Source organism: Bombina bombina, chromosome 5, assembly GCF_027579735.1.
Source record: "Bombina bombina isolate aBomBom1 chromosome 5, aBomBom1.pri, whole genome shotgun sequence".
In the NCBI taxonomy this organism is placed as follows: domain Eukaryota; kingdom Metazoa; phylum Chordata; class Amphibia; order Anura; family Bombinatoridae; genus Bombina; species Bombina bombina.
In genome coordinates this window covers 960,318,266-960,336,010 of record NC_069503.1, presented here as the reverse complement: position 1 = coordinate 960,336,010, position 17,745 = coordinate 960,318,266, and positions in this window count along the sequence as shown.

The window sequence follows — 17,745 nt, the reverse complement described above, 5'->3', positions numbered from 1 at the left end:
CTGAAGACGGGGGTGAAACCCCGAAACGTCACTTAAAACACAGTAAAAATTTGTGAAGAAAAATGGAGAGTGCCTACTTTATTTGAAATATATATATATATATATATATATATATATATATATATATTTATATATACATACATATAAATATACACATATAAATATACACATATAAACACACAACTACACATGTAAATGTATGTATTTATACAGCCATCTACCTTTTAACTCCTATAACATATATTTTTTATATTTATATGAATACTTTTTATTAGATGGTGTATATATGAGTGTAACTGTTAATGTTGTTGTATTTAGGTTGTGTTTAATGCACCACTTGTAATCTAGCCCTATATAGGAAGCCTGATGAAGGGGCTGTCACTCTAAAATATATTATTTTTTTACTACAATAAATTGAGGTTAGATTTAAAGAGAAAGCAAACCTCAACATTTTCTTTCATGATTTGTGTAGAACATACAGTTTTAAACAACTTTCCACTTTACTTCCATTATCAATATATTTGTATATATATATTTGTTCTCTTATTATCCTATGCTGAAAGAACATCATTACACTACTGGCAGATCGCTGAACACACCTAGGCCTAGATTTAGAGTTCGGCGGTAGCCGTCAAAACCAGCGTTAGAGGCTCCTAACGCTGGTTTTGGCCGCCCGCTGGTATTTGGAGTCAGTGATTAAAGGGTCTAACGCTCACTTTACAGCCGCGACTTTTCCATACCGCAGATCCCCCTACGCCATTTGCGTAGCCTATCTTTTCAATGGGATCTTCCTAACGCCGGTATTTAGAGTCGTTTCTGCAGTGAGCGTTAGAGCTCTAACGACAAGATTCCAGCCGCCTGAAAATAGCAGGAGTTAAGAGCTTTCTGGCTAACGCCGGTTTATAAAGCTCTTAACTACTGTACCCTAAAGTACACTAACACCCATAAACTACCTATGTACCCCTAAACCGAGGTCCCCCCACATCGCCGCCACTCGATTAAAATTTTTAACCCCTAATCTGCCGACCGCCACCTACGTTATACTTATGTACCCCTAATCTGCTGCCCCTAACACCGCCGACCCCTGTATTATATCTATTAACCCCTAACTTGCCCCCCACAACGTCGCCGCAAGCTACTTAAAATAATTAACCCCTAATCTTCCGACCGCAAATCGCCGCCACCTACGTTATCCCTATGTACCCCTAATCTGCTACCCCTAACATCGCCGACCCCTATGTTATATTTATTAACCCCTAATCTGCCCCCCACAACGTCGCCGACACCTACCTACACTTATTAACCCCTAATCTGCCGAGCGGACCTGAGCGCTACTATAATAAAGTTATTAACCCCTAATCCGCCTCACTAACCCTATCATAAATAGTATTAACCCCTAATCTGCCCTCCCTAACATCGCCGACACCTACCTTCAATTATTAACCCCTAATCTGCCGACCGGAGCTCACCGCTATTCTAATAAATGTATTAACCCCTAAAGCTAAGTCTAACCCTAACACTAACACCCCCCTAAGTTAAATATAATTTTTATCTAACGAAATAAATTAACTCTTATTAAATAAATGATTCCTATTTAAAGCTAAATACTTACCTGTAAAATAAATCCTAATATAGCTACAATATAAATTATAATTATATTATAGCTATTTTAGGATTAATATTTATTTTACAGGTAACTTTGTATTTATTTTAACCAGGTACAATAGCTATTAAATAGTTAAGAACTATTTAATAGTTACCTAGTTAAAATAATAACAAATTTACCTGTAAAATAAATCCTAACCTAAGATATAATTAAACCTAACACTACCCTATCAATAAAATAATTAAATAAACTACCTACAATTACCTACAATTAACCTAACACTACACTATCAATAAATTAATTAAACACAATTGCTACAAATAAATAAAATTAAATAAACTATCTAAAGTACAAAAAATAAAAAAGAACTAAGTTACAGAAAATAATAAAATATTTACAAACATAAGAAAAATATTACAACAATTTTAAACTAATTACACCTACTCTAAGCCCCCTAATAAAATAACAAAGCCCCCCAAAATAAAAAATTCCCTACCCTATTCTAAAATACAAATATTACAAGCTCTTTTACCTTACCAGCCCTGAACAGGGCCCTTTGCGGGGCATGCCCCAAGAATTTCAGCTCTTTTGCCTGTAAAAAAAAACATACAATACCCCCCCCCAACATTACAACCCACCACCCACATACCCCTAATCTAACCCAAACCCCCCTTAAATAAACCTAACACTACCCCCCTGATGATCTTCCTACCTTGTCTTCACCATGCCAGGTTCACCGATCCGTCCTGGCTCCAAGATCTTCATCCAACCCAAGCGGGGGCTAGACATCCACTGAAGAAGTCCAGAAGAGGGTCCAAAGTCTTCCTCCTATCCGGCAAGAAGAGGACATCCGGACCGGCAAACATCTTCTCCAAGCGGCATCTTCTATCTTCTTCCATCCGATGACGACCGGCTCCATCTTGAAGACCTCCAGCGCGGATCCATCCTCTTCTTCCGACGACTAGACGACGAATGACGGTTCCTTTAAGGGACGTCATCCAAGATGGCGTCCCTCGAATTCCGATTGGCTGATAGGATTCTATCAGCCAATCGGAATTAAGGTAGGAATTTTCTGATTGGCTGATGGAATCAGCCAATCAGAATATAGTTCAATCCGATTGGCTGATCCAATCAGCCAATCAGATTGAGCTCGCATTCTATTGGCTGTTCCGATCAGCCAATAGAATGCGAGCTCAATCTGATTGGCTGATTGGATCAGCCAATCGGATTGAACTATATTCTGATTGGCTGATTCCATCAGCCAATCAGAAAATTCCTACCTTAATTCCGATTGGCTGATAGAATCCTATCAGCCAATCGGAATTCGAGGGACGCCATCTTGGATGACGTCCCTTAAAGGAACCGTCATTCGTCGTCTAGTCGTCGGAAGAAGAGGATGGATCCGCGCTGGAGGTCTTCAAGATGGAGCCGGTCGTCATCGGATGGAAGAAGATAGAAGATGCCGCTTGGAGAAGATGTTTGCCGGTCCGGATGTCCTCTTCTTGCCGGATAGGAGGAAGACTTTGGACCCTCTTCTGGACTTCTTCAGTGGATGTCTAGCCCCCGCTTGGGTTGGATGAAGATCTTGGAGCCAGGACGGATCGGTGAACCTGGCATGGTGAAGACAAGGTAGGAAGATCATCAGGGGGGTAGTGTTAGGTTTATTTAAGGGGGGTTTGGGTTAGATTAGGGGTATGTGGGTGGTGGGTTGTAATGTTGGGGGGGGGTATTGTATGTTTTTTTTTTACAGGCAAAAGAGCTGAAATTCTTGGGGCATGCCCCGCAAAGGGCCCTGTTCAGGGCTGGTAAGGTAAAAGAGCTTGTAATATTTGTATTTTAGAATAGGGTAGGGAATTTTTTATTTTGGGGGGCTTTGTTATTTTATTAGGGGGCTTAGAGTAGGTGTAATTAGTTTAAAATTGTTGTAATATTTTTCTTATGTTTGTAAATATTTTATTATTTTCTGTAACTTAGTTCTTTTTTATTTTTTGTACTTTAGATAGTTTATTTAATTTTATTTATTTGTAGCAATTGTGTTTAATTAATTTATTGATAGTGTAGTGTTAGGTTAATTGTAGGTAATTGTAGGTAGTTTATTTAATTATTTTATTGATAGGGTAGTGTTAGGTTTAATTATATCTTAGGTTAGGATTTATTTTACAGGTAAATTTGTTATTATTTTAACTAGGTAACTATTAAATAGTTCTTAACTATTTAATAGCTATTGTACCTGGTTAAAATAAATACAAAGTTACCTGTAAAATAAATATTAATCCTAAAATAGCTATAATATAATTATAATTTATATTGTAGCTATATTAGGATTTATTTTACAGGTAAGTATTTAGCTTTAAATAGGAATCATTTATTTAATAAGAGTTAATTTATTTCGTTAGATAAAAATTATATTTAACTTAGGGGGGTGTTAGTGTTAGGGTTAGACTTAGCTTTAGGGGTTAATACATTTATTAGAATAGCGGTGAGCTCCGGTCGGCAGATTAGGGGTTAATAATTGAAGGTAGGTGTCGGCGATGTTAGGGAGGGCAGATTAGGGGTTAATACTATTTATTATAGGGTTAGTGAGGCGGATTAGGGGTTAATAACTTTATTATAGTAGCGCTCAGGTCCGCTCGGCAGATTAGGGGTTAATAAGTGTAGGCAGGTGTCGGCGACGTTGTGGGGGGCAGATTAGGGGTTAATAAATATAACATAGGGGTCGGCGATGTTAGGGCAGCAGATTAGGGGTACATAGGGATAACGTAGGTGGCGGCGGTTTACGGAGCGGCAGATTAGGGGTTAAAAGTGTAATGCAGGGGTCAGCGATAGCGGGGGCGGCAGATTAGGAGTTAATAAGTGTAAGGTTAGGGGTGTTTAGACTCGGGGTACATGTTAGGGTGTTAGGTGCAGACTTAGGAGGTGTTTCCCCATAGGAAACAATGGGGCTGCGTTAGGAGCTGAACGCTGCTTTTTTGCAGGTGTTAGGTTTTTTTTCAGCTCAAACAGCCCCATTGTTTCCTATGGGGGAATCGTGCACGAGCAGAGTTAAATTTATGGTGCGGCCAGAAAAAAACCCGCGGAGCGTTAACAGCCCTTCTACCGCCAAACTCCAAATCTAGGCCCTAGTTAGCCAATTACAAAAGACAAATATGTGCAGGCACCAATCAGCAACTAGCTCCCACTAATGTAGAATATGTGCATATTATTTTTCAACAATGCATACCAAAATATCAAAGCACATTTAAAAATAGAAGTGAATTTAAAAGTGTCTTAAAATGACATACTCTATCTGAATCATACAAGTTTAATTTTGACTTTACTGACCCCTTTAACAATTCCAAAGAGTGAGGATAATTATTTTTTGGACTGTATGACCATTTGCAAGAAAATGTTTGTGAACCCTTTGAACTAAATAAATCACAATTATAGACAAACACAGTCTGACTAAACTAATAACACACAAATATTTGCACTCACATTTTTATTGAAGACATTGAATAATCATTCACAGTTCAGGCTGGACAATCCTGTGTTTATCTACAATTGTGATTTAGATGAAGATCAGTAAACATTTTATTAGTAATCAATGCAGAAATCCAGGCAATTCCAATGAGTTCACAATTTTTGCTTGCAACTGTAAATGTCCCTGCACCCTAGTGGGTGTGTATATGGTCTATAAATCAACTAATTTCCATTGTAGCCTTTTTTTCTGAAAATCAGTTGTATTACAAAACAATAAAAAGAGATAGACAGACAAATAAATAGATTCTTAGGCTACTGATTTCAAAATATCAAATAATAAAAAGGGACAGTTTAATTTTTTTTTTTTAAATGTAGATAACGCCTTTACTACCCATCCCCCAGCTTTGTACAACCAACATTGTTATAGTAATATACTTTATAACCTTTAAACGTCTACATTTCTGCCTGTCTCTAAGCCCCTACAGATCTTATCACATGAGTGTTTATAGCTTTTGACAGCAAGACAGTGCTAGTTCATGTGCCAAATAGATAACATTGTGCTTACTCCAGTTGAGTTATTGTTAGTCATTTCTAACTGGCTAAAATGCAAGTCTGTAAATAGCACTGAGATAAGGGGGCAGTCTGCATAGGCTTAGGTACAATGTAATCACAGAGGTAAAAAGTTTATTAGTATAACTGTATTGGTTATGCAAACTGGGGAATGGGTAATAAAGGGATTACCTATCTTTTTAAACAATAAACATTATTGGAGCAGACTGTCCCTTTAAGATAATCACTAATAAATGATCAATATGTAACATATACTTTACTTTAGAAAACTTGAGTTGTAGAGAGCTATATTCAAAGAAAATTGAAAAATAAATGAAAACCTGTTGTAGCTTTAGTAGGAATAGTTAAAGATAACAGATTGTGCCCTGGGCCAAATGATAACAATCAAGGTTTGTAGTCTAACTTCAGCATGATGTCTGACCACTATTGTGAAATGATTTTGCCCTGAGTATATAGAAGATGTTTTAGATGTCCCAAAAGTTATTTAAATAGAAAATGTAAGCTTAAGAAAAGAAATTATTAGCAAATTAAAATATTACTTTTCTAAGTCTTAAAATTATTAGAAAAGATAGACAATTTATTATATTTATATTCACCATATATTCACCATATATTCACCATATATTCACCATATATTCACCATATATTCACCATAGTGTATTTACTTTGATAGCTTGTTCTATTCTTTAGAAGAAAACCAAGATATGAGCTTGGCTATAAAACCTAATATAATTGTAAACACCCATATGCCTGTTTCACTATTTCACAAAAAGTAATAACCCATCTTAAAGTAAAACAATGTGTGAAAGAGTTATTTGAACAAAATCTAAGTGGAATAGGTCAGAGCACAGTTTTACATTGGTGTATATTTCTCTAAAATATTAGTTCATTTCAATAACAATACTAATACTTATTATTATAGCATTTAAGGGGAGAAGGTTGAGAGAAAACATATAGCCAATTGAATCACATTTAGAAATACAATTTATTTAAAGGAACATTAAATAATGGCAGCACCTCCATTTTTTGCATATTTACAAATTAAAAGTTCATAGTAAAATGTTAGCGTTCTCGATGTATGACAACATGGGTGTGCTAAGTCCCTCACATAATAGACTACTAAGGGGCTATCGCTTGAGCTCTCAGAGAATACACAGTGGGCTAGAATACAACTGAAGCACAATTGATAGTACAACAGGGTGCTCTATCCTTTGTGCAAACTCACAATCTGGTAATACAAGTGGATGGTTAAATATTGTAACCAAATGATTGTAATGAGGCTTAAACTTTTTTAGCACACCCTATACTTGTAATGGGTAGTGCAAAAAGCACTATAAGCCCGTTCATATAGAGCTCTTTTTACAAGTGGTGATCTAATTATTGTGCTTAAGTGCGATCCAAAATACTGCTGCAAACTTTAGCACTTTTTAAGGGCCTGAAGTAAATCATTATTATTATTAATTCTGTAGCACAGAACAATATGAAGAATTTCACTATCTGTACACCTTTATCTTAGAGCACAGCTGGATTAGCACTTGAGCAATAGAAGTATTAAAGGTACATGAATGTCAAAATTAAATTATTACAGATAGGGCATGCCATTTTTAGACACATGTTAATATATTTTAACTGTCAAATGTACTTTAATCTCTTACTATCATTTGTTGAAAAGCATACCTAGTTGGTCTCAGGAGCAACAGTGTACAACTGGGACCTACCTGGTGATTGGTGATCGCAAACTTATGCTTCTTATCTTTTTGCCGACTTTTTTAAAAAAAATCAGAAATCCCTAAAAAATCATGTGTTTTATAATCTTGATTTGCAGTATCTAGAACATTGCATTGCCATCTTCTTGCAGTTATATAAATATTACAATGCTCACACTAGATGATTATATATATATATATATATATATATATATATATACTCCAACGAAAATAGAAACAAAGCAGGATTTTTTCACATGCAAAATTCAAGTTTATTGACGTTTCAGTGACTTGTGCTCCCCTTCTTCAGAACAACAGTGTACACACACAAACGTGCTTAAATACAGTGAACAAAACAAACAGTTACCTCCTTCCTATGGTATAAAGTGAACTCGGAAGTTAACAATCATCACTTCCGGTATAAGCGTACATCACACATTGAATTATAAAAATAACAAATTAAATATATTTTGGATGTTCAAATTCCCATGAGCGGGTTACCATCATATTAATCAATGTACCAGTGTTGAATATCACATCATATAGTGGCCAAACTTATCGTGATACTATAGTGTTTACTGCACCTGTCCGTAGAACCGGAAGATACATCACTTCTGGTTCCGGTTCAAACGGAAATGCGTTCTATATGACGTCACTTCCGGTGTATTATCGCTACTATAGTGCATATATTTACTGATGTGAAAAAATCACATAAACATCCAAAATGTACCAGGACAGTGTATATCAAAAACAAGTGACTAAACATAAAATAAACTGAAAAACAAACTTGATGTGGTAAGTATATATCAAAATTGTCAAAAAAACAACAAAGTGAAAAATTTGATTAAAATAGAGGATGGACAGCAGGATTTGATTTAAGAACTCGTACATTCAGAACTATACAGGGCACCAAGATCTACTAGTCGAATATCTTACAGCGATATACTATTAGTAATACCTAGTTAGTTTGGTAAACTAGACCACTTTTTGCATCATTACATATTGACCTCATAACTCATGTACATACCCTAACAAAGGATATATTGGAGACAATTATCACAGATGTAAGCCAGTGTATCACACAGAGGGAACCCCCTATCAAGGTCTAGGGGGTAATCGAGGAGATAGCGTGAAGTACAAGTAATCCATGTCATCCCTTGATGTCACCAATGACCATGGTGAAAGGTGGAATCCTGTCGACAGGCGGAAGACCACCCACACCCAGTCCCCATTCACAACCCGCTGGTTGCCCATATAGTGAAAACACTTGGCCACATTAAGATAATGCTCCAAAGTCAGGTAATGAGTTAAGTCCTTTAGGATGTATGGTGTCCAATCGGAACATCCATTCTGCTTCCCTCTTTAGCAGTAGCTTGTTCCTGTCTCCACCTCGTGGGGACTTGGGAATATGGTTGATGAGAATAATTTTGATGGCAGCAGCTGGATGTTTTACCACTAGCCAGTGCCAGGCCACTGGCTGGTCAGATTCCCCTTTTTTTACGGCCAATCTGATTGCAACTCGATGGTTAGCCATTCTTTCATGAATAGTTCCTTGCGTCTTCCCTACATTATGTAGGCCACATGGACAAATAATCATGTATATAACATGTGTCGTGGTAGACGTAATTGAGTGGTTAATGGCATATTTTTGATTACCATGTGGATGGTTGAATTTCTTGGTGGCTATCATGGCATTACATGTTGTACAATTGGGGCACCGAAAGCATCCTTTGCGTGTGGTTCTTTGATCCTCATTTGTGTAACATCTAGTGGGATGTGAGATAACCCACAGATCTCTTAGATTGGTATTACGTCTGTATCCAACAATAGGGCGTGTGTCCTTAGCAAATTTCAGTTTTGGATCTGAGAGTAGAATATGCCAATGTTCTCTAATGGATTGTCTAACTTGAGAGGTGTTAGGGGCATAGGTTGTTGTAAAGATTATGTTGGCTGTTGTCTAAGTTTGGCTGATTCTTCTTCTTGTGAAGTAATGTTTCTTGTGTGGCATTCTTAGTTTGTTCTTTTACCGCTTCCAGGACTGTGGATGAGTATCCTCTTTGAGCAAATTTGTCTTGCATCTCCCGTACCTGTGACTCCCCCTTCTCTCTGCTAGAGTTGTTTCTAATGGCTCTAATATATTGTGATTTAATAATGACTTTAACAAGGGAAGGGTGTGGCAACTGTTGGACATCAGAAGGGAGTTACGGTCTGTGAGTTTGGAGTACAAAGTTGTCTCCAATCCCATCTATCCTTTTGTGATTAGTAGATCAAGAAATTCAATCTGATATGCACTGAACAACATTTTGAACCTAACAGTAGTGTCAGTACTATTGAATTCCTGGAACCACTCCTGTAAACTCTCAGGGCTCCCCCTCCAGTGCAACAAAATATCATCGATGTAACTCTTGTAAAATGTTACCTGAAGTACATCTTTAGACCATAGATAGCGATTTTTAAAACCTGTCATAAATAGATTGTCATACGATGGGGTCATGTTCGACCCCATCGCAGTGCCTGCTATTTGAAGAAAAAAGGATTTCTCAAACTTGAAATAATTTTTGGTTAAACAAAACTCAGCCAATTGTACCACAAATTTGATTGGTGGACATACATATTTTACAGAGGCCACTAGAAGCTCCTTCATGATGTCAAGACCAACTCTATGGGGAATAATGGTATAAAGACTATTAACGTCTAATACTACCAATAAATCAGTATCCTATATTTTTACCTCCTTCAAAAATCTCAGTAATTCACTTGAATCCAGTAAAAATGCTTTACTATCCTGCACAACCGGTTGTAACAAAAAGTCCAATACTGTGCTATCTGTTGTAATAGTGAATCACGGGAAGAAACATTTGGACAGCCTGGTGGTTTATCCAGAGTTTTGTGTATCTTAGGTATTGAATATAAAATTGGAATCTTGAGAAAGCTGGTAATCATTTGTTTACCCAATGATTCCATCAAATACCCTTGAGAAACTCCAAAATTAACCAAAACCTCCAATTGTTTCCTAAATTTGTCAGTCGGATCAAAGGTTAGTTTCTCATATGTTTCCAGGTCATTTAGTTGCACCATGATGTCATCAAGATAGTCAACATAATCAAGTAGGAAAATAGCTCCACCTTTATCCGCAGGGTGGTTGACTATGGTACTATCCTCTTTTAGACTCCTGATGGCATCACGTTGATTTCTAGTCAGGTTATCCTTCCATTTGATATTGAGAAATCTATCCAATTCCTGCTCTTGAACCATTCTAACACATGTTTTAATGCTTGGGCTACAATTCACAGGATCAAACTTGGTTTCATGTCCTGAAATGTGAAATCCCCTTCCAACCGCTTTTTCATGGTGTTGGAAGAATTCTTTCACTTTCAGTTGTCTGAAAAACCTGTTCATATCAATCATGAAGTCAAGTTCACTCATTCTCTTATTAGGGACAAAAGAAAGGCCTTTGTTTAACAGGCTAATTTCATGTTCATTGAGAATGTGTGAGCTTAAGTTAATGATTATATTACTGTCCTCAGTTATCTGTCTCTGCGTGGAGGTCGGTGGCCGACTCTTCTGCATCTTGAGAAGTGGTCGTTTCCACCTCTTCGCCCCCGTGATCGGGTTTGAACCCCTAAAAAGGTCTATTATCAATATTGGTCCTACGGTTAAAGGTGTGTGTCTCAGGGCTATCAATCTCTCCAGTAGTGGTTTCCCTTTCTGTATCTGACGAGTCCGCCCCACTAGAATCAACTGTATCAAATGTGACCCATCTGGTCCTATTCCTTCTCTGTGGTCGTCCCACACTTAAATTAGTGAGCCACCTATATACCCGACCTTTCTCGTAATCAGATTTCACAGTATCAAGTTTTCTATTTTTAAATATTATTAGCTCATTCTTATAAGTGTATATTTGTGTAAAAAGTTTGTGTACCCAGTCCTCCCTGGTGTTCTCAACAAGTGTTTGTTTGTGTACCTCCTCAAAAGATTTAATCTCTGTTTTAACAATTTGCAATAATGATGTCACCTCCTTTATAACTAGCAATACCTGATCCAATATACACTTATTAAGAATGTTACACCATTTTCTTTTGAATTCTGTATTGTCTCTACCAAAGGTAGGTATATTATGTATCCTAAATTCAGATAAATAGCTGCCATGAAGGGAAAGATCAACCTCACGTTTTTTCAATTTTAGCAGAGAGAAATATAAATTTGTAGGGGTCTCACTTACTGTACGCAAAATGGTAGCAAATAGAATTCTGGCGGCGTCCTCATTCGAGAATGATACAGTGCCAGTTTGAGCTTGTCTTACTTGTACATCTGTGTCCTCAGTATGTGTAGTCTCCTCAGACATAATCCCAGTGTACACAGTGGAGAAATCTACACTGTGCAGATGCCCAATCCTCCAATGGCTAAAAACAAATCCCAGGGATCAAAAAGAAACCCAGAAACAGATGGAAGGTGATGTCCTGCAAACCAATGTGATGGGAACTCTTCGCAAAATAATATCCAAGAGTCAAAATGTGAATCCACCCTCCTAGGGTCAACTACCCGGTTGTTCAGTATGAATATAAATACTCCAACGAAAACAGAAACAAACCAGGATTTCTTCACATGCAAAAGTCAAGTTTATTGATGTTTCGGGGACTTGTGCTCCCCTTCTTCAGAACAACAGTGTACAAAAAAGCGCCAAAAAATGTTACATCACTTCCGGTTCCGGTTCAAACGGAAATAGTCCTATATGACGTTCAATTTACACCATTTCAGAATAACAACCTTTTTTTCCAGTCATGTGACTGCTATTGAAAAGCATTGAGAAGCAGTGCATTGATTAAAATAGCCAGTTGGTGGAGCTGTCCGCTTGTGTTGAAATTAAAAAATAGCAAGGAACAAATAAAAATTGATAATAGGAGTAAATTAGAAAGTTGTTTAGAATTGCATGTTCTATCTAAATCATGAAAGAAAAAATTTGGGTTCAGTGCCCCTTTAATCAGTTTAACCAGACCTGAGCTATCAAGCAGATTTCAAAGGAACACAATCTTCCTGTATGTATATATATATATATATATATATATATATATATATATATATATATATATATATATATAAAATTAGTAAGAGAAAGTTAGTAGAGTGCACTATATTAGAAAGCTCCCTGTGTGGGAATGATTAACAACTCTCACTTGCAAGTTTGCAACCTATGCCCAGAAACAAGGGATTAGACAGTCCGTTGAAAAAGAAAACTTAGCACAGAGTTCAAATGCATGCACACTCTTGCCCCGGACTCTTCAGACAAACCAACAGCACAAATGGAACATGCCATCTGAGATTAACTTTGCCACAGTAAAATCGCTGGCTATACTCACTGCATCAAATGCGGTGCTGCGTTGTCACAATCCGTCCGGCTCTGTGTGCTGCAAATAGATCCCCTTAGCTCACCGCTTCTTGCAGAGTCCTCTGTAATGTGCCGATTCAGTGTGTTTCTCAATTCACACAGTGCGCGTCCAATGACGTATGCACAGCCGGTCACGTGGTATGCGGTGTCCAATCGGTGTATCCCTTGTCTTTTCTTCAGTAGGTAGTATGCAGACGTAATCAGGGCTGTAGGGGCAGGCGAATCCAAACTCAGCCTGCTAAGTGAGAGGCTTTCGAGCCTAAGGACCCCAGATACTGGCATAATGTAGTAATAAGTAGAAAGAAATCCACGGTCAGAGAATGAAGTAAAATAAAATCCAAACTTTATTGTAGTCCACTTGTGGATAAAAACCATGGGGGTCAAAAAGCATACAACACTCAGCACTTGTTGCTTCCAGCTGACATGTTTCGGTGTGATACCGTAATCATAGCTGATGGAATACACAAGTGCTGCTTCATTTAAAAGCACAATGTAATTCTGATTGGTTAATAACAAAAACAAACCTACGTGTGAGTGTGCAGACAGGTGATTGTGTCAAGAATTAACCATTTACATACCTGAAGTATTAAAACATATGTTGTGAATGAAAGAGAACATTATGTATATTGGTAGAAGCATAACTTTTAAAGCTTAAAGCTTGAACATTGCCATAATGGAAAACACACATTGTATCCATTACTTATATAATATATTAGCAAGTACCCCTAATCCTATATTTCAAAATAAAGGATAAAGAGAGAACAAAAACCTAAAAAGAAAAGAAAAGAAAATTATTCCTATTTTCTTTTTATTTGTTAATGCTCAACATTGTTTGACTTAATAGCGCTTATTTAAAATAGTATGGATAAACTATATGAGCATTATTAATAGTTTCAGAAATAAAAATGTAATAACACTTTCTTTCTTTCATTTTTCACTGGTCAAAACAAAAGAAAAGAAACATAAAACTGTTGCAACACATATAAATACAATAAACCATCTCTGGGTGTAGTAAAAATTAGGGTGTAAAGCTAACAGTAAGTGTCAATGTTTATGACCAAACTCATATAGAAATTAGCGCTATATGAATAGTAAAGAAAGTAAGGATTTCATATAACCCAACTAACTAAAGCCTTTTTATTATATTTTATTTTGAGGGCTTATTTAAACTGAGAAATGTAGGGTTCAATAGATAGCTGCAATATGTGGGATTCTTTAGGATACTCTGTAACCTACTACTTCCAGTAATTAATCAGATCATATTCTGAATTAAGTCCCCTGGGGACACGAGTCTGTAACTTAAAAATCCAGAACATCTCCCTTTTACCTAAAATGTGGGATCTGTCTCCTCCACGTAAGGGAGTAGTAACCTTTTCGATAGCTTGCCATCTCAATGTTGCACTGCTCTGGTTATGTACAGATTTAAAGTGTTTGACTAGTGGGGTACTAGCTTCTCCGATTTTAATAGTAGAAAGGTGATTACGAATCCTAGTATTGACCTCAGTACTAGTGAGCCCTACATACTGTAAATGACATTCAGTGCATGAGAGTAAGTATATAACATAGGAGGATGTACAGTTGAGGCACGCCTGGATCTTAAACTCTTCTCCTGTGACTGTTGAATGAAACTTATCCGAAATAATGGCAAGATCACATGGTTTACACCTGGATTTGCCACATCTGTACATCCCCCTGTGTTTCAACCAAGAACCCTGTGGTTTCTCGGAGCAGGGTGGTAACTCTGATGGTGAGAGGATATTTCCTAGGGTCTTACTCCTTCTAAATGAGCAGCGTAAGCCTTTCTCTACTGTACTCACAAGCTTATCATCGGCTGCCAACATTCTAAAGTGTTTATTGACTATATTACAGATTTCTTTGTATTCCATGCTATAGTCCGTAACAAAGGTAACTTTATTATCTGTCATTGCAACCTGTGTCTTATTCTGAGTTCTAGATCCTTTAAGGAGGGTCTCCCTATCTATTCTGTCAACCTGTGCATGTGCCTGTTTGATGACATGTTTAGGGTATCCTCTGTCCGTAAGTCTCTTTTCAAGTTCCTTTCTCTGTTCTTGAAATGTTGACTCTTCACTGCAATTACGTTTTAGCCTAATCATCTCCCCTTTAGCTACTGCTAATGGTACATGCTTGGGGTGACAACTCCTAGCATGGAGCAGGGTATTCCTTGTGATTGGCTTTCTAAACGTACTGCTGTGAATTTTACCTGACCTGTCAGCTTTCAGAGTGAGATCCAAAAAATTGATCTCAGTATGATGGTGTTCAAATGTAAATTTGAGGCCTACATCATTGTTATTTAGACTGTTAACAAAGTCTAAAAGGTCTGAGGATGATCCACACCACACAAAAAGCAGATCATCGATATACCGCCTGTAAAAGGATATCTGATCTCTGTAGGGGTTCCGGTCTCCAAAGATGTGGGACATCTCCCACCAACCCATGAGGAGGTTGGCATATGAGGGCGCAAATTTGGCCCCCATAGCTGTCCCACATCCTTGGAGATAGAAAGATTCCCCAAACCGAAAATAATTGTGTGTTAACATAAAATGTGTGGCCCTTAGTATGTATTCAATGAAAGGCCCATCCAAAGATGAAAAATTTCAAGGAAGTACCTGATGGCCTCCAAACCCTTTTCATGAGGGACTGAAGAATAAAGGGCGACTACATCCACGGTCAACCAAATGTGTACCCTAGAGTCCCACGAAAAATCTTCAAATAAAATCAAAAGATCTTTGGTATCTCTCAGATAACTTTGCAAACTTTTTACAAAGGGAAAAAATAGAGCGTCTAACCATTGGGATAGATGTTCAAAAATGGACCCAATTCCGCTTATAATTGGTCGACCCTTTACCTCTGTCAGTGTTTTGTGGACTTTTGGAAGATGGTGGAAGATGGGCACCACTGGGCATTCGACATACAAATACTCAAAAGTGGCAAAATCAAAGTGCCCATCCTCCAAACCATCATCCAAGAGTCTTCTCAAATCCCTTTGGAAACATAGTGTAGGGTCCCTATCTAGTTCAAGGTGACCCTGGATTTCTTTCTACTTATTACTACATTACGCCAGTATCTGGGGTCCTTAGGCTCGAAAGCCTCTCACTTAGCAGGCTGAGTTTGGATTCGCCTGCCCCTACAGCCCTGATTACGTCTGCATACTACCTACTGAAGAAAAGACAAGGGATACACCGATTGGACACCGCATACCATGTGACCGGCTGTGCATACGTCATTGGACGCGCACTGTGTGAATTGAGAAACACACTGAATCGGCACATTACAGAGGACTCTGCAAGAAGCGGTGAGCTAAGGGGATCTATTTGCAGCACACGGAGCCGGACGGATTGTGACAACGCAGCACCGCATTTGATGCAGTGAGTATAGCCAGCGATTTTACTGTGGCAAAGTTAATCTCACATGGCATGTTCCATTTGTGCTGTTGGTTTGTCTGAAGAGTCCGGGGCAAGAGTGTGCATGCATTTGAACTCTGTGCTAAGTTTTCTTTTTCAACGGACTGTCTAATCCCTTGTTTCTGGGCATAGGTTGCAAACTTGCAAGTGAGAGTTGTTAATCATTCCCACACAGGGAGCTTTCTAATATAGTGCACTCTACTAACTTTCTCTTACTAATTGAATACTTTCTATGCTTCCTGGCAGCATATTAGTTTAGTGCATTTATTGAGCTTTCTCTACCATGGAGGGGTCTGTCGTTAATTATTACTCATTACTACCTGTGGATGAAAGAGGATATGGAGATCAGGAACTGGACTCTATTTTTTCTACAGACATCACCACCTTTTCACTAAGTGAACTTTTTGATAAAATGGAGATTCTGCTAGTTAAAGAACACAGGTTACAATTCGATGTGTGGACATTTGAGAAATATATCAAATTAAATATTGTACCAAGGGGACTGAGGATTGCTAAATTTTCCACCTTTGAAGTCACTGACAGTGAATTTATTAACACATGGAATGCTGTTTTGACAGAATGCTCCTTTAGGTTAATGAATCTGTTGATTATGTATAAAATGAAATTGCTAACTAATATTAGAACAGAAATTGACACATTACAGCAAGTTTTGAATGACAAGAAACAGGATTTAGATTATTTAAAGTTTGATGGTATTCTCAGGGCTACACTTATTGAGTCTAAAAACCTTATTCTTAATATGAAGCACTCTAAGTATCTTCGTGACCAGACTATGATAATCAATCAGTTTATATCTGGAGTCACTCCAATACTAATCCCAGGAGGTCTAGCAATAGAAGAGGCAGATCTAGAAGTAGAAACAGAAACAGAGGCAGAGGGGGTAATCATCAACAGAAAAATACTGACCCTTCACAGGTGGGACAATTTCAGTATACGGATAGTGAGCCAGATTCAGGGGAAGAAGCAGGCACTTCAGGAAGAGAGATTGTAGTGGCTGCACCAAAAGGTATACTTAAAACCCCAGGCAAGCAGGTTAACATACAAACACCTGGACCCACACACAAAAATAATCAGAGTATACCCAATAAACCTACCAAGCCTGCACCCCAGAACACTAAAGATGGTAAAAATTCACTAAATATGTGACTAGTGAACAACAGTCTTCCCACCAAGCGATTTCGAACTCAGGTGAGGATAGGAGAGTTTTTTAACAGGATTTTTTACCAGTCCAGGGACAAAACTGGAATAGGCCAGGCCAAGCAGGACAGGTATACCCTAAGGGGAAACAGGAAAACCAAATACCAATAATGAATGCTGATACTAATAAATATAATGTTATCAATCTATCCACTATACCACTCTCTGATGTACAACTTAGAGTATTAAGTTATGGAATGTCCTTTGCACCAACATGTACTTTTGATCTTTTCAGAACAATGTTGGATGTGAACAAGCTTATCAGGAATTTAACCCTGAAAAAACATTTTCAGGGAGATATGACAATGGCACAGGACCATCCTGATGTTCACACACAATAAGGTTCAGAAAATTTGAAATTTGTTGATTTTTCTGAGG